Consider the following 24,669-nt stretch of genomic DNA (forward strand, 5'->3'; position numbering starts at 1 on the left):
GCCCATGTGGGTATTCATAGCAACACCTTTATTTACAAAATGTGAAGCAAGTTAAAGGAGAAATTATGTAGTGCAAAGTTCAGCCAGGTGGATGGGAGCGGTGGTGAACCGGAATTGTTCATGCCTCTTCACAAGGGATAAGCAGAGCCTTTAGATCATCTTGTTGGGGGATGGAGGTGTAGAATGATTGAACATCCATAATAAAGAGGAGGCAATTAGGACCAGGGAACTGGAAATTGTTGATATGACTTAGGGCATTAGAGGACTCACGAATGCAGATGGGAAAAGTCTGGACAAGGAGCAAGAGGATGGAGTCAAAATAGGAAGAAATTAGTTCCATGGGGAAAGAACAGGCTGATGTGATTGGTTTAACAGGACAGCCCTGTTTGTGGATTTTGGGAAGGAGGTAGAAGTGGGCTGCGCGGGGTTGGGAGACTGAGATTGGACGCTGTAGAGGGAAAATCTCCAGAGGCAATGAGGTCAGTGACAGTCCTGAAAACAATGGCTCGATGTTCAATGGTGGGGTCATGGTCCAGGGGGAACTAGAAGGAGGTGTCTGCTAGTTGGCATCCAGCCTCTGCAAGGTAGAGGTTAGTACTGTTATGGGTCAGGGTTTGGAGAACCCCAAAGTGTATCATGGAGTGCACCTGACCCACAACTTTTAATAGATTGTGGTAGGGGGAGCACACGCGCCTATCTTACAGGTGTAGTGCCAAAGAGAGTTAAAGTACTTTTAAATTGAAAAGCAATGTTTATTTATGAAACCAGTAAACACTTTATAAACCCACAGTAAACATTTTAACAACTATCAGCACCAATCATCCCCACAAATACAATATCCTATAAGTAACCTTTAATCTTTCCTTGCAACATCCATAAGACCCTTTTAACACAGAGATCAGGTTTAAATTCTCTACTGGGAGCAGTCAGCACTTTGAAATCATCCAATTGATCAGGAGACAGTCTTTAGTTTGCAGAGAGAGATCATTATACAGCTCCTTGCTTTGCCTGCAGCTATCCAGCTCTCAAAAAGAAACAAAAACACACTCTGTAGCAGACAGCCCAAAGCGAAAGTAAAAGCAGGCAGACAGCCCAGCTCCACCCACACTCTGACATCACTGATAAACATTTCTTATAAGTCATTTCTTAAAGGTACTCTCACATGACAGTACACCAGACAACATCAACACCACCCTTGTCAGCAGGTTTGATCGCAATGTCAGAATGGAGTGCAGGAAGTTCAGAGGGAGACAGGTTCGAGTAGATGAGGAGGGCAGAGGAATTGGGACGGCTGATGTCGCACCAATAGTTCTCGGTGAAAAGATCAAGATCAGGTAGACAGCCAGAGGGTGGGGTCCAGGTACAAGGAGAATACTGGAGGTGAGCAAAATGATCCATTGAACAGGGGGAGGTTCCCTGCCCAAAGAAATGATCATGGAGACGAAGATGATGGGAGACAAATTGAGCATCATGCCAAGCCCAAAATTCATTGAGGTGAGTAGATAAGGGGATGAATCTGACTGCTTTTTTGAGTACAGTGTGTTCAGCGTCAGAGATGAAAAGGTCAATGAATACACCATAAGGAGTGGGTGACCGTTTCATGGAACAGCTTCTCTCAGCCCACAAACATGACCCTAAACTTCCTGTTGCTTGCGATTTCAACTCAACATTTTGCCCTCATGCTCATGAGGGCGGCACGGTAGCACAGTGGTTAGCACCATTGCTTCACAGGTTTGATTCTCGTTTGGGTCACTGTCTGTGCGGAGTCTACACGTTATCCCCGTGTCTGCGTGGGGTGCTCCGGTTATCTGCCACAGTCCAACAATGTGCAGGTTAGGTGGATTGGCCATGCTAAATTGCCTTTTGTATCCAAAAAGGGTGGGTGGGGTTACTGGGTTGGGGGGATGGGGTGGAAGTGTGGGGTTAAGTAAGGTGCTCTTTCCAAGGGCTAATGCAGACTGGATGGGCCGAATGGCCTTCTCCTGCACTGTAGATTCTATGATTCTCATACTTTGCCTCTGCAGTGAAGCCCAATGCAAACTGGAGGAACAGCACCTTGCCTTCTGATAAGGCACAATATAGCCCTCAGAACCCAAAATTGAGTTCAACAATTTTGGCTGTGACCTTTCTCCTCCAGGTTGACCCTTTTTAAACATTTCTGTTCAAATGGAAACCCCCCCTTCCCCCACCACTGGGCCATCTGTCACTTGTTCTTAAGTTTTGCTTTCAATGAGCACTGACCTTTATTCTCTTATTAACACATTCTGATATCTTACCTTTATGCAACCACTAACACTTTCTCCTGGCATAAATGGTTCCTCAGTCTCATGACCCACACACCTTTGCTGCAATCTCGCCCAGCTCCCACCAATCAGCGACCTTCTACTCTATACCAGCTGCTCCGTTGCCTCTTATACAGTTCACAATCCACCTCATTTTTACTTCTTTTTAGATCTGGAGCAGATTCGAAATGTTAACTCTATTTTTTTCTCTCCACAGATGCTGCCAGACCTGCTGAGCTTTTCCAACATTTTCTGTTTCTGAAGTATTGCTCAGAGTCTTCTTCAAGAAGCACACCATTATCATTTTGCAGAGTCTGCCAAAACCAGCAAGCTAGGCAAACTTCTTTGTCTCAAAGTCAACGGCAATGCCATCTTTCTTTTTTTCAAACTTAGAGTACCCAATTATATATTTTTTCCCAATTAAGGGGCAATTTAGCATGGTCAATCCACTTAACCTGTGCATCTTTGGGTTGTGAGGGTGAAACCCACGCAGACACGAGGCGAATGTGAAAACTCCACACAGACAGTGACCCAGGCCCGGGATTTGAACCCGGGTCCTCAGTGCCGTAAGCAGCAGTGCTAACACTGCGCCATGTGCTGCCTGCGGCAATGCCATCTTAAAAGCCTGTAAGCTCTTAAAGTTGCACAGAAAATTATTATTTTTTAACATGGATCACAATTCAACATTTCAATTTGGATGAACTCAAGGCCCAGACCAGTCACAAAATTGGAGGAAAAGATTTTAACCATATAGCACCAATCTTGATTCAAGTAAGAAGTCAGAAGAAGGGGAGATGAACATGCTGCTTTACTCTATAGACCCAATTGCAGTTGACACATTGCAAGATAGGGTATTAATGAGTCATCTGCCAAATTCGTGGCGATTTTAAAATTTTTCAACCTTAAATATTGGGAAGGGCTAAATTCAATAACAGAGTCCAACTGCCATTGATTCCTTCATAAATTATCTTCACTGGATGGCAGAGGGGTGTGAATATGGAGATTTAAAGTCTGAACTCATCAGAGACAGAATAGTGGTGGGTGTAACAGATGATATGTTTTCTAACCTCCTGCAAGCTAAAGACGATCTAACCCTGGACAAGGCAATCTGGATGATTTAACTGCCTGAATTCTGCAAGTAGCACAGGACATCCTTAAGGGGAGAGAATAAGAGAGAAGGCAGCTCTCAGCCAACCCTAATAGGATGCAAAGACACAGGGTCAATCCAAGTCAGAGATTGCAATTCCCAAACCAGTCAGCAGAGCAACCTTGCAAGCGTTATGATGCGAAATGCCCTCAGAGGAGAGATGAGTGTCCTGCAAGTGTAGCCCAATGCTTCCATTGAAACAGGTTGACATACTATGGCAAGTTAAAACCCCAGGAACACAAAGACGGCCCCCAACAAATAATCAAAAGGTCGAGACCAAAAACCAAAAGACACTCAGCCATGCTTCATGGATGAGGTAAATTAGATTCAGGTGCAAGCGTAACCATCCTGTCAGATGAAGAACCATGGCTGGTGACTCAACGGCTGGCCCACGATGCCCCTGTACACGGCAGGATGATTCAGATTTTCAGTCAAGGGCAACCCTGCAGCCGGCACTGAGATATTAGGCCAAACAATTCAAGTGACCCTGCTCATTGCCCGCAACCAGGACTACTCTCTGTTAAACCGTAATGTCTGTGATTAACTGAACCACCTACAAAAATTTGATGAGGTCAACAAACAAGAGCCTGGCTCCAAATAAAGAGTGGTTCCCAAAGCTCTTTAAAGGTCTGAAAAAAGTGGGTAGGACCATTCTGAGGAATGATGCTAAACCAACGTGTTTTTTCACTCCACAAAATATCCCCCACCCCCTCACAAGGAAATTACAGCAGCAACGAGTGGAGGTGGTGAACATGGAAGTCACACAACCTGCCACATGATATTCCAGAATGGTCCCAGTCCTAAACCTGAACCAGCCCCCCAGCATCCGTGTCGACCTCACATAGATTAGCAAGGCTGTATGTGGTCATAGAGGTTCACCCCATTGTTAGGAATGTGCAAAATTAACGAGATTAACAGTGAAGTTGAGACAAAAATAAAATAACAACAAGTTACAAGCCTAGCAGGCATCTAGAGGAATAAGGAGATGCAATTTACCCAGTAACAAGATTAGCAGGAGTCTAGAAGCATTGAGTTGTGAATGGCCATACCAGAAGCATTGTTTACCAGAGATCTGTGGGTCTATACAAGTGGTAACTTCTAAAGGCAAGGAATTTGAGAGAGGTTGATAGCAGAATCCACAGAGGGGAATATCGAAGAGACGGAACAATATAACCGCTAGCATTCATTGGGGAAGGAGCGAGTTCTCCACTCAACAGTCAAACAGACAATTTCCATCTATGATCTGAGCCATGGAGGCCTGTTGCAACTAACATTTAGAGCGACAGCAGATTGCAGATATTCTCCTCTAAAAGATGCAGCGGGCGCGATTCCCCGCAAATGCGGAGAGTCGTGAAGGCTGCCGTGAAACTGGCCGTGTTTCACGGCAGCCTCCGCGCCCCCTCCCGGGACCCGATTCTGCTCCCCGGTCGGGGTTAGCAGCGGGGCCCCGTAAACCACGGCATCGCAGGCTTAGCGAACTTCGCTAAGCCCGCGCGCCAAGGGTAACGGTGGCTGACGCGTATGATGACGTCAGCCGCACATGCGTGGATTGGACGGCTCCAACCCGCGCATGCGCGGATGACGTCATCATGCATATGCGTGAAACCCACGCATGCGCGGGCCGTTATGCCCCTCAGCCGCCCCGTGGACTGATCCAGCGGGGCGGCGGAGGAACAAAGAGTGCGCGGGGTTCGGACCTGCTGCCCGCGATCGGTGCCCACTGATCGCGGGCCCATGCCACCCTTGGCACGGCCGTGCCAATCGGTGCCATGGTTCTCGAGAACGGCACTTTGCGGCCGTTTTCACGAATGGTGAGATCAGGTGTGTTGGAGTTCGTGAAAACGGCCGTAAAAGCCTGGGAACTCGGCCCATCGGATAGGGGAGAATCGCTGCTCGCCGTAAATAAACGGCGAGCAGCGATTCGTGTCGTGGGCCGGCCGTGGGGGGGGGGGGGGGGGGGGGGGGGGAGAATAGCGGGAGGTCGGGAAAAATGTCGGGAAGGCCCTCCTGCTAATCTCCGACCCATCATGGGGGGCGGAGAATCGCGCCCGCAGTATCATGCCTTCCCTGAAGTAGGAAGAGACTTTTTCCCAGATTTGGTCACCTAAGCGGTATTGTATGGTAACTATTCACTGGATTTGACTTATGGAGTTACTAAAATTGGATGTTGCTTGGGAAAGGGGGTTTCTCTGTGGTTCAGGGCACCTGGGTATATTCTTGGAATAAATAATTTTGAGGTAACTTCCAATAAAATGGTGTATTTGGTTATTCATATACTGAAGTGTCATAGTGTATATTAGCCTTTTGTTGTGTGTTTATCTTATTTTCTTTTACTTTAATAAATATTCTTTGTTAATTATTGACACAACAACTGGACTGGCTACTCAATGGATTATACACAATTCCTTACATTATTCCAAACAAAGATGCACCACTAAGAACCAGTGCTTCACGTTATCTTTTGGGATTTTGAGGCACTCTCACAGACAACATCAGCTGGATCCTTAAAACCATGTCCTCAGTGCATGAGAGCCTAACTAAACTTTCAAAGAGAACCGTGTTTTGAAATCAGACATAAATAGCAGATTCTGGCAGTTTCCTCTCGATGGGAACTCCTGGCTCCGAACAGCATTTATTGCCCCCTCGCCAGATTCTTCAACTGCTTGCCGTTTGGAATTATGTCTGCCCCAGAGATATTCCAATACACAATCTTAGACATTTTACACAGCCTTCAGAGGGTCATTTACCAGATGGATGATGTCTTGTTTCACAGGGTGACAGTGGAGGAGCACAGCAAAAAGCTCACAGCAGTCTGCGAGCGCCTGCAGGAAGCAGGGTTGGCGCTGAATGAGAAATGCAAATGTTCCAAATCTTCTATTTGGTTCCTGGACCAGAACGTCAGCAGCAACGGCATCACAGCTGACACACAGAAAGCCAAGGCGATTAGTGAGTTCCCCACCTCTTCCTCAGTCTCTGAACTCCAGCATCTCTTGGAGATGGTGAATTGGTTGGCAATGTTCATACATAATCTGACACAGGTCACAGAGCCCTTGTGGCACCTGCTCAGGAAAGACCAACATAGTACCGGGCCGACAGCAAAAGAAAGCAGTCACTCGCATCAAGGCATTGAAGCTCTTCACTGACATTCTAGCCTATCATGCCCAAGCCCCACCCACTATCATAGCAGCAGATGCTGTGTCCACAGGCCTCAGGATGGTCCTCTTTCAGATGCAACTGGATGGAAGTTACCGACCATTGAACGACGTTTCCAGAGAGCTGTCGGTTAACGAGACAAGGTACATTGTCATAGAAAACTAAGCCCTTGTTGTGACATGGACATGCAAAGAGTTTTCTGACTACATCATCAGCCTCAAGGTTACAATCAAGAGGGACCGTAAATGACTAGTCTCCTTACTGAAGGATCCAGAGTTTTAGCCTATGTCTTGTGTTATTTGCTTATGAGGTAGTCTATGTCCAAGGACAAAGTAAAATAATGGAAGGTATACTTTCAAGAGCCGCAGTGGGCCACGCAAAACAGGATGTCAACTTCATTTCAGAACTGGAGGCCTGCTCCCAAACAACAAGCAGACCCCTGCCTGCAATCACAACCAGGCTCCACAGATCTGTCAGAAGCAACTTCATGAGGAAACACAGAAACTAGGAGCAGGAGTAGGCCATATATTCAGCCCTTTAAGCTTGCTCTGCCATTCAGATGATCATGGCTGATCTTCAATCTCAATGCCATATTCCTGCTTTCTCCCTATACCCCTTTATGCCTTTAAAATCTAAAAAATTATCTATCTTTTTCTTGAATACATTTAGTGACTTGGCCTCCACAGCCTTGTGTGGTAATGAATTCCACAGATTCAATACCCTTTGAGCGAAGAAATGTTTGCTCATCTCAGTCCTACTTGGTGTCTAGGTTCTAGGTTTCCCAACCAGGGAAAACATCCTCCCTGCATCTAGTCTGCCCAGCCCTGTTAGAATTTTATACCTTTCACCATGCGGACCCCTTGTTCCACTTCTCCATTTGTCTGTGGTTATCTTAGGGAGATAATGCAGTGGCAGTAGCTGGCTGTGGGTGCTAAGCTGTGTGAAGTATTCATTAGAGAATTGTGGGCCATTATTGAACATATTTCATCTGGGATGCTATGACTCACAAACATATTTTGTCATGTTTTTATGACCATCGTACAAAGCTGTCTTACCTCCATCTGGAGAGATAGTCCTCCACTATCAGGAAGGATTTGCTGTTGTAGACAAACAGGTCTACACCCGGCCTCTCCCAAGGCCTGTTAGAAAATTGTGTGGGGGTTCCCTCAAGGCAATGAAGAGTGTGGACACATTCACAGATACTGCCAACAAGGATTGGCCTTGACAGAGACCCAAAGGAGATGCTGCAAAAAAAATGTTAAAGTTGCAAAACCACTTTCCAGTTATAAATGACCAGCTGAACTGAGGAAGAAATGCTTCCCCACCATGTTAGCATCACTAAGTGCAGGGCACAAAACCAATCCACTGATGCCTGTGGGCCAGTCATCTCATAGATGATAGAAGACCAGTGTGAATTACTATGTTTGTGAATTGCCCTGCCAGGACTAAATGCAACCCCTCATCCCTGCACATCCCTGCATGATGAAAACTCTCCTGAAAAAGAGTGTGGACTTTCCCATTATACTGCTCACTTACAGGTCCAACCCATTAGTGTGGCCTGTTCCTATCCAAGCTCCAGATGGACTGGAAACTTCACACACAACTTCCGCCAAGGTTGGCAACCTGAACATTCAAACAAAAGAGCAGATCATACAGGCAGAAAAGCAAGCTTCCACTTCTGCTTCCGCACCCGACATTTTCCACTGCTGCAGAAGGGTGACAATGTCTGGATCACAGACATTTTAAAGAGAATGTATAATCACCAGACAGAATGAGGACCAACGCTGGCATGGCAACGAGATGATCAGAAGAAACCAGAGGAGTCTCCACCCTATCCTGACACCAACTGCTCCATTGCACAGAGGATAAGTATTGAGGAAGGCACTCAAATCCTAGTCCAACCTGCAAGCCAGCAGGAAGAACCAGAAGCAACAGAGCTTGCCACTCTTCTGACAGAATGGTGCATGAGATATGCAAGGGTTATAAAGCCTCCAGATTATGTGAATCTGTAAATTCAAGGACTTGAGGGGGGAGATGGGGTAGCAAACATAGCTTTTGCAATAATGTAGTTACAACAATGTAAATTATGAGACTTAACAATTGTAAGGCATGAAGCAGACTAGTGTCGACTTCATATACAGTAGATAAAGACTTGGGGACAGTATAGTATAAGGGTCTGGCACATACGGGGCAAATGCAGGACCTAGTACAGTACCACCCACACAGTGGTGTAAGCAGGCATATGGCCCAAACCCAGGGGTCAGTACGGTGTTGATAAAGACCTAAGCATGGAGATAGCTCCTAACCTGTACCCTTTACTGTCCATGTGTAAATAGTCCTATGTTAATAAAGATTTACAGTTAACCTACTGAAAATGATGAAGACTTATTTAAGAGCTATCATTCCAAAACCAACGTCCTCCCAATAGAACATTGGAGGAATATTTACAACCACGATTTAGGTGGTATCAGTTGTGTCAGTAAAGGTGCGTGCTCCATTTCTCAATGGAGAAGACATCATGTCTGTCAGAGTAGGGAGTCTAAGTCTGAACTCCATCCTAAAATCTTGAGGAGGTAAATTAATCCTTTCACATCCATATTGAGAGAAATAGACAGAATGTATATGGGTGCGTGTGCAATCACAACCCTGTGTCACATTTTGAGTTTGAGGACAACAATATCTCAAAAATTCAGACTGAAGACTGGAGTTCCCTAAACTGTTCTCAAAATAAATAATTTCCTAGTGACTAAATTATTGTTCCAACTGTTTTATAAATAAAGACTTCAATAAGCCCTCGTCCTATTGTATTAGTCTATGTTGATGTTCCATAAAAGGGAATCATTAAACATTCAATGTGTTTGGAATTCAAAAAGAGATCAAAGCTCAGAATGCAGTGCAAGGAAAGAGTAGTCAGAGGTTATCATGGCAGCTTGTTCCCTAGGCCATCCATTACCGCGACATCATTTCAAACAGATAAGGATGATTTAAACTACTTTCGAAATAGCCAGCATCGGTCACAAGGAGAATAGAATTGTATCTATGACAGCAATCAAAATTGAAAATGGGGAGCTTTGCAGATGCCAAGGAAATGTAACAACGATCGTTATCTAATTCATAAGAGTGATAAAGTATTTTGGTTTTTACAATGTGGGGGTGGTTGAGTCTGGGAAGGCCAACCCTAACAATATTTTTCCACTTAATTAGTCCCAGCAGAAATCTCAAAACTCGCCACTGTGTTTGATCTTCGCATAATAATCTCTGCAGCTAAAGTTCGCATACAAATGCTGAACATTTACAACAAGCACTGTATAATTTTGATTTTCATTATGGACGCAGGCTGAAATTAAACAATTCGTAATTCATACATTCCAACATGTTTGGTCATTCCAAACTCTAAAATAATCCAAGTTCACTAATTGCCTGGTATATTGCTAGCCTGTCCCCAGCCTGTCCGCGCAGCAGGTTAGAATTTATATAAAAAACAATAGAGCTCTCGTTATGGGCCAGGGTTCAGAGAAGCCCAAAGTGTATCATGGAGTTCACCTGACCCACAACTTTTAATAGATTGTGGTATGGAGATCACACAGTCCACTCTACAGGTGTGGTACAGCAGAAATGGAAAAAGATTTTTAAAAGCAAAACAATATTTATTCTATGAACTCAAGTTAACCTTTTTAAAACACACAGTGAACATCTCAGCAACCATTATTTCAAATGCAACCCCCAAAGACTACAACACCATGTACTCCTTTAAGCTTTCCTTTTAACGTCCATAAGACTTAAAAACATAACCTTTAACAGAAGCACATCAGGCTAAAGTCACTACTGAGAGTAGTTATTAGTTTTAAATCACCAAAGGATCGATTTACAGTTTTTAGATTACAGAGAGAGACTAATACCCCTTCTGGCTGTAACTGCAGCTATCCAGCTCTGAAAACCGAAACTAAAACACACCCTGCAGCAAACCACCTAAAACAAAAGTAAAAAGCTGACAGACAGCCCAGCTCCACCCACACTCTGACATTACTGATAAACACCCATTTCCGAAAGGTATATTTCTTAAACACACATTTCTTAAAGGTACTCTCACATGACACCTCCCTCCAAGAAAAAGAATAAGCCATCAACTTCAAGGTGGTTTCATTTTTCACCTTTTCACTATCCTTTAAGAAATGCACACAGTAAATATGCTTTTTGTTTAAAAAAACAACTCAAGCAAACATGTACAATAATATAGTCCATTTTTTTTATTCTTCTTCCTCCAACTGAAACTGCTTCCGTTCATCACATTCATGACAAATCATTGGCGTTTTCTCATTTTCTCGTCATGCCACATAGACTATTTTTAAATGAAATGGTTGTAACAAAACTCCAGCGAAACAGCCTTGCATTGTTATTCCGGAATCGCTCCAAAAACGTCAACGGATTATGATCAGGATATATAATGGTGTCAGACAGATTGCTGGTTGCATTAATGTGAAAATGTTGCAAAGCTAGCACCAAACTCAACGTCTCCTTCTCAATCGTTGAATACTTTTTCTGGTGAGAATTAAATTTCTTTGAAAAATAACCAATGGGCCGCTCTAGCCCTTCGTTGTCATCTTGTAGAAGCACCGCACCTACACCCACATCACTCATATCAACCGCCACTTTCAATGTTTTCATATAATTTGGGATGGCTAACACAGGAGCAGTGGTTAACACAGCCTTCAGGCCATCAAATGCCTGTTGACACTCCACTGTCCACTCGAATTTGCTACGCTTCTTGGGCATGTCCGTCAGTGGAGCGTCCACACTGCTAAAATTTGGTACAAATTTCTGGTAAAATCCACTCATGCCAGGAAACCGCATTATTTCCTGTCATGTCGAGGATATCGGAAACTCCCCAACAACTTTTGTTTTCACATCCCGTGGGACCATTCGACTTTGTCCGATTGTGTGGCCAAGGAAAGTGACTTGGGCTTTTCCAAATTCACTTTTAGCTAGGTTTATCACCAAACCCGCCACCTGAAGTCGATCGAATAACTCTTTCAGATGTTTCAAATGTTCTTTCCATGTCTGGCTGAAAATTACCAGATCGTTCATGTATACTACACAATTGGGTAATCCTGAAACAACTTTGTTAGTTAACCGTTGAAATGCGGCTGGGGCATTTTTCATGCCAAATGGCATAACTAATGGCATAACTTTGAATTGGTATATACCATCTGGAGTCACAAAAGCTGAAACTCCTTCACCCTTTCGGATACAGATACCTGCCAGTAACCTTTAAGTAAATCCAGTTTGGAAATAAAAGCTCATTGTCCCACTTTCTCAATGCAATCCTTCAAACGTGGGATAGGATAACAGTCTGTTCTTGTAACTGCATTAACCTCTCTATAGTTAGTGTGTAGTGTATAGTCCACACACAACCGTTGGGCACCATCTGGTTTTGGTACCATCACTATGGGTGAGCTCCATTGGCTGCAACCCACTTCAATTATGCCATTTTTAAGCATACTCTCAATCTCTTTGTTAACCTGTGCCAATTTTAAAGGGTTAAGTCTATGTGGATGTTGTTTGATTGGAACAGCATTTCCCACGTCTGTATCATGTATAGCCATTTTAGTACTTCCCACTTTATCTCTACAAACTTGCCCACGTGATATCAATAACTCTTTCAGGTCAGTTCGTTTTTCCTCTGGAAGGTAACTCAACAATTTATCCCAATTTTTAAGAACATTCTTGTTTTCCAATTTAATTTGAAGTATGTCAAATTCACAGTCATCTGGATTTGGTTTGTCACTTTGAGTTAGAATCATTAAAACCTCCTTTTCCTCTCCTTCCCTTTCAAAGTACCTTTGAAGCATATTCACATGACACACTTGGTGAGTCTTCCTTCTATCTGGTGTTTTGAACCACACAATTCACCTCACTTAATTTCCTTTCAATCTAATAAGGTACACAAAACCTAGCTTTTAAAGGTTCACCTACCACTGATACCAACACTAAAACTCTATCTCCAGTGGCAAAACTACGAACTTTGGATTTCTTGTCCGCTACCTGTTTCATCACATTTTGTGCAACTTTTAATGTTGTCTAGCCAATTCACCTGCTGTATTTAATCGTTCCCTAAAATTTGACAAGTAACCCAATAATGTAATTTCCGATATCTCACTCGCCACTTTTTCCTTAATCAATTTAAGTGGTCCTCTTCTTCATGACCAAAAATTAGTTCAAAATGACTGAATTTGGTTGATGCATTTGGTACATCCCTAATTGCAAACAGTACAAATGGAATTCTTTTATCCCAATCCTCTGGATAATCTTGACAATAAGCCCTCAACATTGTCTTTAATGTCTAATGCCACCTTTCTAACGCTCTCTGCGATTCTGGATGGTACGCAGTTGATTTAAATTGTTTAATTCCTAAGCTATCCATAACTTCTTTGAATAACCTTGAGGTAAAATTTGATCCTTGATCTGTTTGTATTTATGTGGGTAGTCCATATTGAGTAAAGAATTTAAGTAACTCCTCCACAATCTTTTTAGCTGTAATATTACGTACTGGAATGGCTTCTGGAAACCTAGTAAACACATCCATTATAGTCAAAAGATATTGATTCCACTTTTTGTTTTAGGAAGCGGACCTACACAAATCAATTAGGATCCTTGTAAAACATTCTTCCAATGCTGGAATGGGTATTAAGGGCGCTGGTTTTATCACCGCTTGAGGTTTCCCTATCACTTGACATGTGTGACTTGATTGACAAAATTTAACTACATCTTTATGTAGTCCAGGCCAATAAAAATGTTTTTGGATTTTAGCTTGAGTTTTCCTTATTCCCAAATGACCTCCCACTGGTACCTCATGTGCAACTCGCAACACCTCCTTTCTATACGCTACCAGCAATACTACTTGATGAACTTCTGCCCATTTTTCATCCGCCTGCATATGTAAAGGTCTCCATTTTCTCATCAAGACATCACTTTTACGGCAATAACACTCTGGTATACATTCAGATTCCTCTTCTGTGTATGCTTTCTGATACATCCAGTTTATTTCTACATCTTTCTGTTGTAACTGCGCCAATTTCCCTGAACTAAAAATACCCGCTTCATCCTCCAACGGTTTTTTTCCAACCATCTAATGAAAAATCATTTCTAATAATTGCACTTCACCTTTATCTTCACTCTCTGATTTCTCCTCTTGTCTTAACCTGTGACTTTATGACCTTGTTACTAAAGAATCCAGAAAAATCCCAGGATATTCGTCCTTCAACACTCCCACCTGCGATCCAGCTATATCATTACCCAAGGTAAACTGTATTCCTGGACAAGATAGTTTCTCTATTACTCCTACTGCAACTTCACCACTCTTTACTGGACTTTCCAACCTTAACTTATATAATGGAACACTACTCCTCTCACCCTGAATTCCACATATTACCACCTTTTCTGGCAACATTCTTCCCAAACCGCATAACTCCTCATCTCTTACCATTAAAAATTGACTAGCTCCCGTATCTCTTAAAATTGTGACTTCTTTACCTGCTCCTCCTGATACACATAAGTAAACTTTACCCACTCAAGTAAATTCTTTAAAGAGATCTGCTGTACAATCTTTTGCACCTTCTTTGCTTCACTTGGGCTTTCCTTGACCACTTTAACAAACCCCACTGTCTTATCCTGTTTTACCATATCAACCTTCCCAGTGCTTTTCTTCAACCACCAACACGGTGTCTTTACATGGCCTGGTTTATTACAATAAAAACATTTGAAATGTTTCATGTCTCTTCCACCCTCCTGGATTTCTGTTTTAATCTGAGGTACACTCTCCTTATTATCTCCCATCAGATCACCTTTACCGTTACCACTTGAGTATTTCTCATGTCCCCAGTTTCTATCCCTCACAGGCTGAAACAGATGTCGGAAACCAAACTTTGATTTATGAACTAATTCATAATCATCTGCCATTTCTGCTGCTAATCTCACAGGTTTAACCCTCTGCTCTTCCACATGAGTTCTCACTACATCAGGATTTGAACTTTTAAACTCCTCCAAAAGTATAATTTCTCTGAAAGCTTCATACGTTTGGTCTATTTTCAAATCCCTTATCCACCGTGGGCAGCATGGTGGCATAGTGGTTAGCACAATTGCTTCACAGCTCCAGGGTCCCAGGTTCAATTCCCAGCTGGGTCACTGCAATCTGCACGTTCTCCCCGTGTCTGCGTGGGTTTCCTCTGGGTGCTCAGTTTCCTCCCACAGGCCAAAGATGTGCAGGTAGGTGGATTGGTCATGCTAAATTGCCCTTACTGTTCAAAAAGGTTATGTGGGGGTTACTGGGTTACGGGGATAGGGTAGAAACATGGGCCTGAGTAGGGTGCTCTTTGTAAGGGCCGGTGCAGACTCAAAGGGCTGAATGGCCTCTTTCTGCACTGTAAATTCTGTGATAATATCACCTATCAAAATTACACTGAACCTTTCAAACTCCAAGTATGTTTGACCAAATTCTTTCCTTCATTTTCTAAACCTTTGTTTGCAAGCTTCCGGGACTAGTTCATATGCACCTAAGATGGATTTTTTCACCTCCTCATATGACTCACATATCTCCTCTGATAGTAATGCAAACACTTCACTAGCACTACCTACCAGCTTTGTTTGAATCAGTAATGCCCACATATCCTGTGGCCATTTAATTTGTTTAGCTACCTTCTCAAATGAAATGAAAAAGGCTTCTACCTCCTTCTCATCAAAGCTTGGCAATGCTTGGACATATTTAACTAGATCCCTACCAAGCCTTTGACAATGATGCTCTTTCTCACTATCGTCATCACTATCATCCAATTGTACGTTTCCCTTTACGCCTGCCAATTTTAACTGACTGTCATGTTTCATGGTCATTTTTGAAGTTCAAACTCTCTCTCTTTATCTTTTCCCCTGAACTCTATCTCCCTTTCCCTTTCCTCTCTCTCTCTTTTTCCTCTCTATCTCTTACGTTTTCAAGCTCCTTTAATTTTTTCTCATGTTCCATTTGCTTAATTTGTAACTGAATTTTTGCCATTTCCAAAACTGTATCTCAGGCAACTTTAAATGCTTAGCTACCGCCATAATTACCTCATCTTTTCACATTTTGTCAGGTAATGTTAACTGCAATGTTTTTGCCAAATCTAACAATCTGCTTTTAGTCTCTGTCTGTAAGCTACTGCGTGTGACCGTCTCCAACCCCAAAAACTTCAGAGCCTCTGAAAGAGCCATTGTCCACAACGCACTCCTCACTTAAACTGGAATACCACACCTGAAAAGCAACCACAATATGCTCACTCCTCACTGTCTTTAAGTTCACTAACCCAATCCAATAGGTAGACTTTTATTGCGGATGAGCCCTCAATTTGTCATGGGCCAGGGTTTAGAGAAGCCCAAAGTGTATCAAGGAGTTCACCTGACCCACAACTTTTAATAGATTGTGGTATGGGGAGCACACAGCCCACTCTACAGGTGTTGCGCAGCAGAAACGGAAAAGTATTTTTTAAAGCAAAACAATGTTTATTTTATGAACTCAAGTAAACCTTTTTGAAACATACAGTGAACATCTTCGCAACCATTGATTCAAATACAACCCCCAAAGACTACAACACTAAGTAATCATTTAAGCTTTCCTTTTAACATCCATAAGACTTAAAAACATAACCTTTAACAGAAGCACATCAGGTTAAAATCACTACTGAGAGCAGTTATTAGTTTTAAATCACCAAAGGATCGATTTACAGTTTTTAGATTACAGAGAAAGACTAAAACCCCTTCTGGCTGTGACTGCAGCTATCCAGCTCTGAAAGCCGAAACTAAAACACGCCCTGCAGCAAACAGCCTAAAACGAATGTGAAAAGCTGACAGACAGCCCAGCTCCACCAACACTCTGACATCACTGATAAACACCCATTTCTTAAAGGTACTCTCACAAGACACTCTTTTACATGGGCCACATATTTGCATTTTTACTGTTCCGGGTTACATATTTTAACAGTTTAAATGAAGACACACACACATGTATAGGGAAAGAGACAGAAAGAGACATTCCACTGTTGTGTAACGCCCACTTCACCAATCATGGCACCTTCTGCTCTCCCTTCCAAGTCTACCCATTGGAATCTTACACATATCGGATTGCCATCTCCTGGGCGCCTTTAATATTGCAGATTGCAACAGTCACCGACACCTTCACTCATCTCAAGTATCATACTCAACCAGTGCAAACCTCAAAGTTACAATGTTCCAGGCAACTGAAGAAATCCTAAAACCACTCGTTCTTACTCATTATGTGCTTATGTGGGGCAGCACGGTAGCACAGCGCCAGGGTTCCAGGTTCGATTCCCCGCTGGGTCACTGTCTGTGGAGTTTGCACGTTCTCCCTGTGTCTGCGTGGGTTTCCTTCGGGTGCTCTGGTTTCCTCCCACAGTCCAAAGACGTGAAGGTTAGGTGGTTTGGCCATGCTAAATTGCCCTTAGAGACCAAAAAGGTTAGGAGGGGTTATTGGGTTGTGGGGATGGGGTGGAAGTGAGGGCTTAAGTGGGTCGGTGCAGACTCGATGGGCCGAATGGCCTCCATCTGCACTATGTTCTGTTGGTCTATTGGTCTAATTGGACAATGATTATTTGAAAGGTTTGCTGTACATGTGGATGTCACGCCTGAATAACCGGGTGCAGGCAGGTGCTTCCCCTTGTACACCTGGCATTTTCAGCTCTCCCGCTCTTGAAAATACCACATTAGCTTCTTCCTGCACTCAAGGATCAATGTTGTGATAGTGGTGATACGTTGAAGGCTGCTTTGGTTCTGCTAGCACAAGTCCAATTCATTAGCATCTCTCAGTGAACATGCATTTATCAGAGATCTGACGGGTTATTCAGAAAGGGAGAGGGAAAGTGCGCAAGAATGAATTACTTTTAAGTTTAGTCAGGGTTGTAATGAGCTAGGAGACCTGCTCGAACTACCCTGCATGGAGATTGGAACCGTGCATACAGTTTACGTCAGTTTTTTTTAGTGTAATCGCCCACGTTTGCATAGCGATTGTGTTCCATTGTGTATTCTGATGCATTTTGAGGATCTCTCAAATGCGAACTCGATGTTAATGCCTATATCTCCTATATATGCTGTGATTGTCAACCTGCCTGACTTCACCTGATGAAGGAACAGTGCTCGAAAAGCTTGTGATTTCAAATAAACTGTTGGACTTTAACCTGGTGTTGTGCGACTTCTTACTGTGCCCATCCCAGTCCAAGTCCGGCAACCCCACATCATCAACACCTAAGGAGTTAGTGATTTATGTCCAGGTTGCACTTCATTTGGAATATCTGTGTTACTGGATTTACAAAATATCGTCTTGCATCTTTGACTTTGCGCATATATATGTTTCTGGAACCACCCTCTTCATTCACCTGAGGAAGGAGCAATGCTCCGAAAGCTAGTGATTCAAAACAAACATGTTGGACTTTAACCTGGTGTTGTAAGACATCTTACTGTGCTCAACCCAGTCCAACGCCGACATCTCCACATCATGGATTTTCTGTAAAGCTATTTAAGCTGTAAAAAGTAATCCGTCGGGTTTTTTTATGTTTCAGCTTTGCAACCACTTTCTGTCGGCAATATACAGTGAAGTAAGGGAAGTGCTTTGATCTAAATCAAGACAGTGGAGGTTTGGGAAAACAAGTCAAAAGCAGAGGACAGTCTATAGCTGGGAGCAAGTTACCAGGAAGTGGTTGAGGACACGACTTTAAGATTGCTGTGACGGGGTAACAGTACTTATACATTGTGGAAGATAAGATCAAGCTTCTTCTTCAGGTTAAACCATTCTGTAATCTTACCTGACTAATGGTCTGGTTGGAGATCAACTTTAACCTATGCTGAATACTCACTGATTGATTTTGACAGTCTGAAATCAATGAATGAATAATTGGAAAGTTATACGGGAGGACATCGCCCATCAAGGGCACATCCCTTCCCTGTGCATGTTATATATATATATTAACACACGTCTCAACGCCTAGTATTCGTCCTCAGAATCACTTAAATACATCTTTTCACCTTTTTTCCCCCATTTAAAAGACCGATTTCTGGCTGTTTGTTTGACAGCTCTACAGCCAGTGAAGTGTACGACATTGGAGGGTTCACGAAGCAGATTGTGCGGAGACATTCCGTCTCTCGTTTTCCACCAGGTTTGATAATATCACAGCCTGTGCTGGCTGGAACGCGTGTCCGCTTTATCCATACATACACTACAGCTGATGTTTACCAACGTTTTAGTGTTAAGTGGCCGCTCTCGTTTCTGTTCCACCATCAATGCAATGGTATTAAATCTAGCCGTGTCCTAAAGATGACACAAAACAGACCGAATCTGTTTATCGGTAGCTGTGAGTAAGTGGTCTGTAATGCTGCAACAATGTTCAACCACTGATTTCCCCCCACCACCACCACCCCAACACACAACCTCCAGCAAACTACTTGGAAAGTCCCAAATAAAACCACTCAATTTTGATTATAAGCATCGGTTTAACTCCACTGGCAAAAAGGTAAAAGACTAGTCGGCAGCTACTTCAAATGCCATTCCTTTGGTGTCTGCAATTCTCTCTGCAACATAACAGCTCCATTAGTTCAAAGTGAGAATCGACAGAATGAACATTCTTCCCCCCCCCCTCCCCCGTTCTCTTGATCCACTCCCAATGCAAAGGGCACAACATTCCCCTGGCAGAGTGGGTACAACTTAGCCACACACACGCACACACATATACAATCGCGGAGAAGCAGCTCCCTTACCAGCTCAATCCCAGGAAAGTCCCTCCAAGTGACATGTTACGTCTGCTTGGAGAGCGCTCGCTGTCTGCATCTCGGCTGTGGCCGGGAGGATTGGCGGGATGAGAGTGAAGCTTTTTTTTGTTGTTGTTTACAATTGCAAACCCCTCATTTATGGAGTCTTCAGCTTTGCGAAGCATCGGATTTGAAAAGAGCGGTGACGTGCACGTTGTGGGTCACATCTCGCTCTGCTGGCCACACCAAGGGCACTTTCTATCTATCAAGCCTTTTGAATTAACAAGTGTGCATTTTTGTTGTTATTGAAAGGTGATCACCGCCTACGCGGAGCCGGTGCCTGTTGCCGGAATGGCAACATCTGCCACAACATGCCAGTGCCAAAGAAGAGGCGAGTGTTTGCCCCTCAGCTCAGCTCCCCCTTGCCTCCCCCAGCTGCGGGAAGCAGAAACGTCTTCTTTGCGCCGGAGTGTGATTCCTGAGGAGAAATCCTCCGCCCCAGCGCTGCAGCCGTCCCAACCACTCACTTATCCCGGAAGACACCTCCTGACAGCCGGGGAGCCGGCTCAAGTCGCTAACTCCCAACAGCAGCAGCTTCCGCGGTGACACTCTCGTTGTTACCGTCCTCCTTCAGAAATGCGATAAAGAAAACCATTTGACCATTCCCGCTCCTTTAATTCCTGCCAATGATGCCATTGGGGTCAATGGTGTCAGCGCGAGGAGGGAGGGGTGCAATCTTTGCAGTGACAGGAAGCAGAGATGTGTTTGAGTTGAATGTCGACTTTGGAGGGGTTAAGACAGCACAAGTCACGTTTTACACCCAGCTTCCCATCAATAAACAAAAAACAGCAAACATTAAACACAAACCCTAACATTACACAATCAGGACTTATCATAAAATCACTACTCTCCCGCATGGAATGTTACAAGACAAACAGGTTATTTGAGCTGTGAAGATTTCTCTCTCTCTCTCTATCCAGTGCCCTCCACCTTCGCCATTTGCTCCCCAGTTCAATGAAGAATATTCCCTTTGGGCAGTTGGACGCAGCTCTCCATTATTGAGAAGGTTCCGCCCGCTTTATGAAGCCAGATATTTTCCAAAGTTCACAAGTGTTGGAGTTCACTCCGTATCAATTACTTGCATTAGGTTGTGTTGTTAACTTAACTCACAACTGACGAAATGAACAACGTAGTGCTGAACATAATGGAATAGAGATGATACTGAACCTTAGATATGAATTGAGGTATCTGATATATGATAGCTTTTCGTCTGAAACTAATTGGAGTTAAATCATTATTCACTTTTGACCTCCACTTAAAATATGCTAAAATAAAACTCCATAGATTTCAGTCCAGAAGAAGGCCATTTTGACCATCTGAAACCTATTGAGTCACATTCCCTCTACCCTCTGGAAGTTTCTTCAAATATTTAAACACTTCCCTCTTGAAAAATATTGTAGATTCACCTTCCCACACCAATTCCAGGTGTGCATTTGGTATCCTGATGAACCACTGCATGAAAAAGGATAATTTTTCTTTGACAAAGAGTCATCCAGACTCGAAACATTAGCTTCCTTCTCTCTCTACAGATGCTGTCAGACCTGCTGGGATTGTCCAGTATTTTCTGTCTTTCTTTCAGATTTCAGCATCCGTAGCAATTTGCTTTTATCTTTTTTCTTTTGATGGTGATCTGAAATTTATCTCCTGAATGAGTGACCGATAGAAATAGCTTTCTTCCCTAATGTACTACATTAAAAAAGACTCGTCACCATTTCTGAACCCCTCTGTTGGATCTAATTGTAACCGTCTCTCTTTTAATGAGGAGTCCCTGTTAATTTCAACCCTCCTTTTAACACAACTTTTCTTCCTTCGTAACACCTGATAGATTTTGGTGTAGGTACACCCACAGTGCAGTTAGAAAGGGAGCTCCAGGATTTGAACTAACAGCAATGAAGAAACATAAATATACGCCCACATTGTGATGGTGTGTCTGTGACTTGGAGGGGCACTTGCAGGTGATGTTGTTCCGTGTCTATTTGCTCTTGTACTTCTAGGTGGCAGAGGCCACGGGTTTACTGGGTGCTTTTAAAGGAAGCTTGGTGAGTTGCTGCAGTCTAACTTGTCGATGGTAAATGGGGCCAGTGTGTGCCAGTGGTGGTGATGATGAATATGTAAGGTGGTGGTTTAAGTGCTAATCAGGTATGCTGTTGAGGTTCTTCTGCGTTATTGGAGTTGACTCATCCTAGAAAGTGGAGAATCTTACACACCTGACTTGTGCCTTTTAGACGTTGAACCCGTTTTGGGGAGTCAGGAAGTGTGTTACTTGCCCCAGAATTCCTGGCCTGGAACCTGCTTTTGTAGCTAATGTATTTATATGGCTGGTCCAATGCTGGTCAATGATAGCCGCCAGGCTGTTGATGGCGAGCATTCAGCAATGTCAAATGGAAGTGGTTGGACTCTCGCTTGTTGGAAATAGTTATTGCCTGGTACCGGAAGGGAATCCCGTTTTGGCACAATTTTCCAGCTGGACATTCAACCAGCATGCTTTGGAAAGCTGGGAATGGTACTTGTTTTACAATTATAGCCTGCAAAACTAAAGCAGATGGCGCTTTCACGAAGGAACAAGATGTAGCTAAAGGAGACATCTGTGTAAACAATGAGGAATGATGCCTTGATGAAATTACACTGACCACAATGGGCCTCTTCAATAAATGATCATTATCAGTTTACCAGTGAGATGGTTGAGATTGGCATGAGCCATCAAGCCAATCAACATACTGTGTTCGACAAATGATAACATTTACTGAAAGGGAGTCAAAGTAAGATGGGCAGTAAGTGTGATATATTTTGCATTATCATGATGGGCGGCACAATGGCGCGGTGGTTAGCCCTGTTGCCTCACAGCGCCAGTAACCAGGGTTAGATTCTGACCTCAGGTGACTGTGTGGAGTTTGCACTTTCTCCCCATATCTGAGTGTGTTTCCTCCGGGTGCTCTGCTTTCCTCGCATAATCCAATGATTTGCATGTTAGGTGGATTGGCTATGCTAATTTGGCCTCGGTGGAGTTAAGGGGATAGTGCATGGTTTTGGCAAGGATAGAGTGCTCTTTCGTAGGGTTTATGTAGACTTGATGGACTAAATGGCCCCATTTTGCACTGTTGGGGTTCTATGATTCTATGATTTTATAATTCTATGATTCTATGATCTAAGGCTATCATTAATAGGTCATGGAGCCCTTGGCGATGTAACATCCTGCCCACCATTGAAACAGAAAATATATGAAAGAAACTTTGAAGGTAACCTTGTTACTTCAGTCAAGGAGGTGGAAGAAGGGCTGCAGGCAACAAGGTGGAAACCTGACCAATAAATGGAAGGTGACCGTTGCAACAATGGGTGGTGATTATAAGGTTATCATGTTTTGAACATATTTGGGCGTTATACTGTTAGAACATTCTGATTGTCAAGAGTAGACTCACAATCGGGCAGCACGGTGGCACAGTGGTCCGAGGTTCGATCCCGGATCTGGGACACTGTCCATGTGGAATTTCCACATTCTCCCCGTGCTTGCATGGGTTTCACCCCAACAACCCAACGATGTGCAGGCTAGGCAGATGGGCCAAGCTAAATTGCTCCTTAATTGGAAAAAATGAATTGGGTACTCAAAATTTATATTAGAAAAAAGAGTAGACTCGGAAGGGCACTGTTTTGTCAGGTAGATTATGAAGGACACATTATTGTCAGGTAGATTCAGGAGCGCACTGTGTTCTCAGATAAATAAAGGAGCACACTGTGTTCTCAGGTAGATTAAGGAGCACACTGTGTTCTCAGGTAGGTTAAGGAGCACACTGTGTTCTCAGGTAGATTAAGGAGCGCACTGTGTTCTCAGGTAGATTAAGGAGTGCACTGTGTTGTCAGGTAGATTAAGGAGCACACTGTGTTCTCAGGTAGATTAAGGAGCGCACTGTGTTCTCAGGTAGATTAAGGAATGCACTGTGTTCTCAGGTAGATTAAGGAGCGCACTGTGTTCTCAGGTAGATTAAGGAGCGCACTGTGTTCTCAGGTAGATTAATGAGCGCACTGTGTTCTGAGGTAGACTAAGGAGCACACTGTGTTGTCAGGCAGATTAAGGAGCACACAGTGTTCCCAGGTAGATTAAGGAGCACACTGTGTTCGCAGGTAGATTAAGGAGTGCACTGTGTTCCCAGGTAGATTAAGGAGCACACTGTGTTCCCAGGTAGATTAAGGAGCACACTGTGTTCGCAGGTAGATTAAGGAGCACACAGTGTTCCCAGGTAGATTAAGGAGCACACTGTGTTCGCAGGTAGATTAAGGAGTGCACTGTGTTCTCAGGTAGATTAAGGAGCACACTGTGTTCTCAGGTAGAATAATGAGCGCACTGTGTTCTCAGGTAGATTAAGGAGCACACTGTGTTGTGAGGTAGATTAAGGAGCGCTCTGTGTTGTCAGGTAGATTAAGGAGCACACTGTGTTCTCAGGTAGATTAAGGAGCACACTGTGTTCTCAGCTAGATTAAGGAGCACACTGTGTTTTCAGGTAGATTAAGGAGCGCACTGTGTTCTCAGGTAGATTAAGCAGTGCACTGTGTTGTCAGGTAGATTAAGGAGCACACTGTGTTCTCAGGTAGATTAAGGAGCACACTGTGTTCTAAGGTAGATTAAGGAGCACACTGTGTTCTCAGGTAGATTAAGGAGCACACTATGTTGTCCGGTAGATAAAGGAGAACACCGAATTGTCAGGTAAATTAAAGAGGACACTGTATTGTCGTGTAGATTAAGATGGACACTGTGGGACTTCCGGTGGCGGCGATGACGTAGGAAGCCGCACATTTGGGAGCTCCCGTTTCAAACGGACTTTTCGGCTCTTTTTAGAGCCCAAAACGGACATTTTACAACGTCTCCCGGTGGGAGAGGTTGTGCTGATCGACTTTCCCCGCTGTTCATGACTCGAACTCGGAGTGGAAAGGGGGAGAAAACGGCAGCAGCTCCCCAGAAAAAATGGGGGAAGGAATCCAAGATGGCGGCCGTCGGAGCTCCAGAGGAGTGGAAGCAGTGGGCCCTGGAGCAACAAGCTGCACTCCTACGATGCTGAACTCGCTAGTGGGGGCCGGGTCTTTCCATCTGCCCTTGGAGCTGGAGGGAGCACACAGAGTACTGGCCAGGAGGCCTAAGGAGAATGAACTCCCGCGTGCGGTGCTGGTGAGGTTCCACCGGTTCAGTGATCGGGAGTGTGTGCTGCGCTGGGCTAAGAAGGTGAAGAGCAGCAACTGGGAGAATGGGGTAGTACGGATCTA

The 24,669-nt window shown here is 43.8% G+C and overlaps 1 protein-coding gene across 2 annotated transcripts in view; it reads right to left on the minus strand.

The window, feature by feature from the left end:
- Positions 1-20,274, minus strand: part of htr4 (5-hydroxytryptamine receptor 4) — a 301,009-nt gene extending 280,735 nt beyond the window's left edge. The window contains exon 1 of one of the 2 annotated variants that reach the window (XM_038795553.1): positions 19,369-20,274. The gene's annotated coding sequence lies outside the window, so the exon portion shown is untranslated. The remainder of the gene's footprint in view (positions 1-19,368) is intronic. The other variant, XM_038795554.1, reaches the window with a different exon arrangement.
- Positions 20,275-24,669: the final 4,395 nt, after the last annotated feature.

Source organism: Scyliorhinus canicula, chromosome 4 (genome assembly GCF_902713615.1).
Source record: "Scyliorhinus canicula chromosome 4, sScyCan1.1, whole genome shotgun sequence".
NCBI classification, from domain to species: domain Eukaryota; kingdom Metazoa; phylum Chordata; class Chondrichthyes; order Carcharhiniformes; family Scyliorhinidae; genus Scyliorhinus; species Scyliorhinus canicula.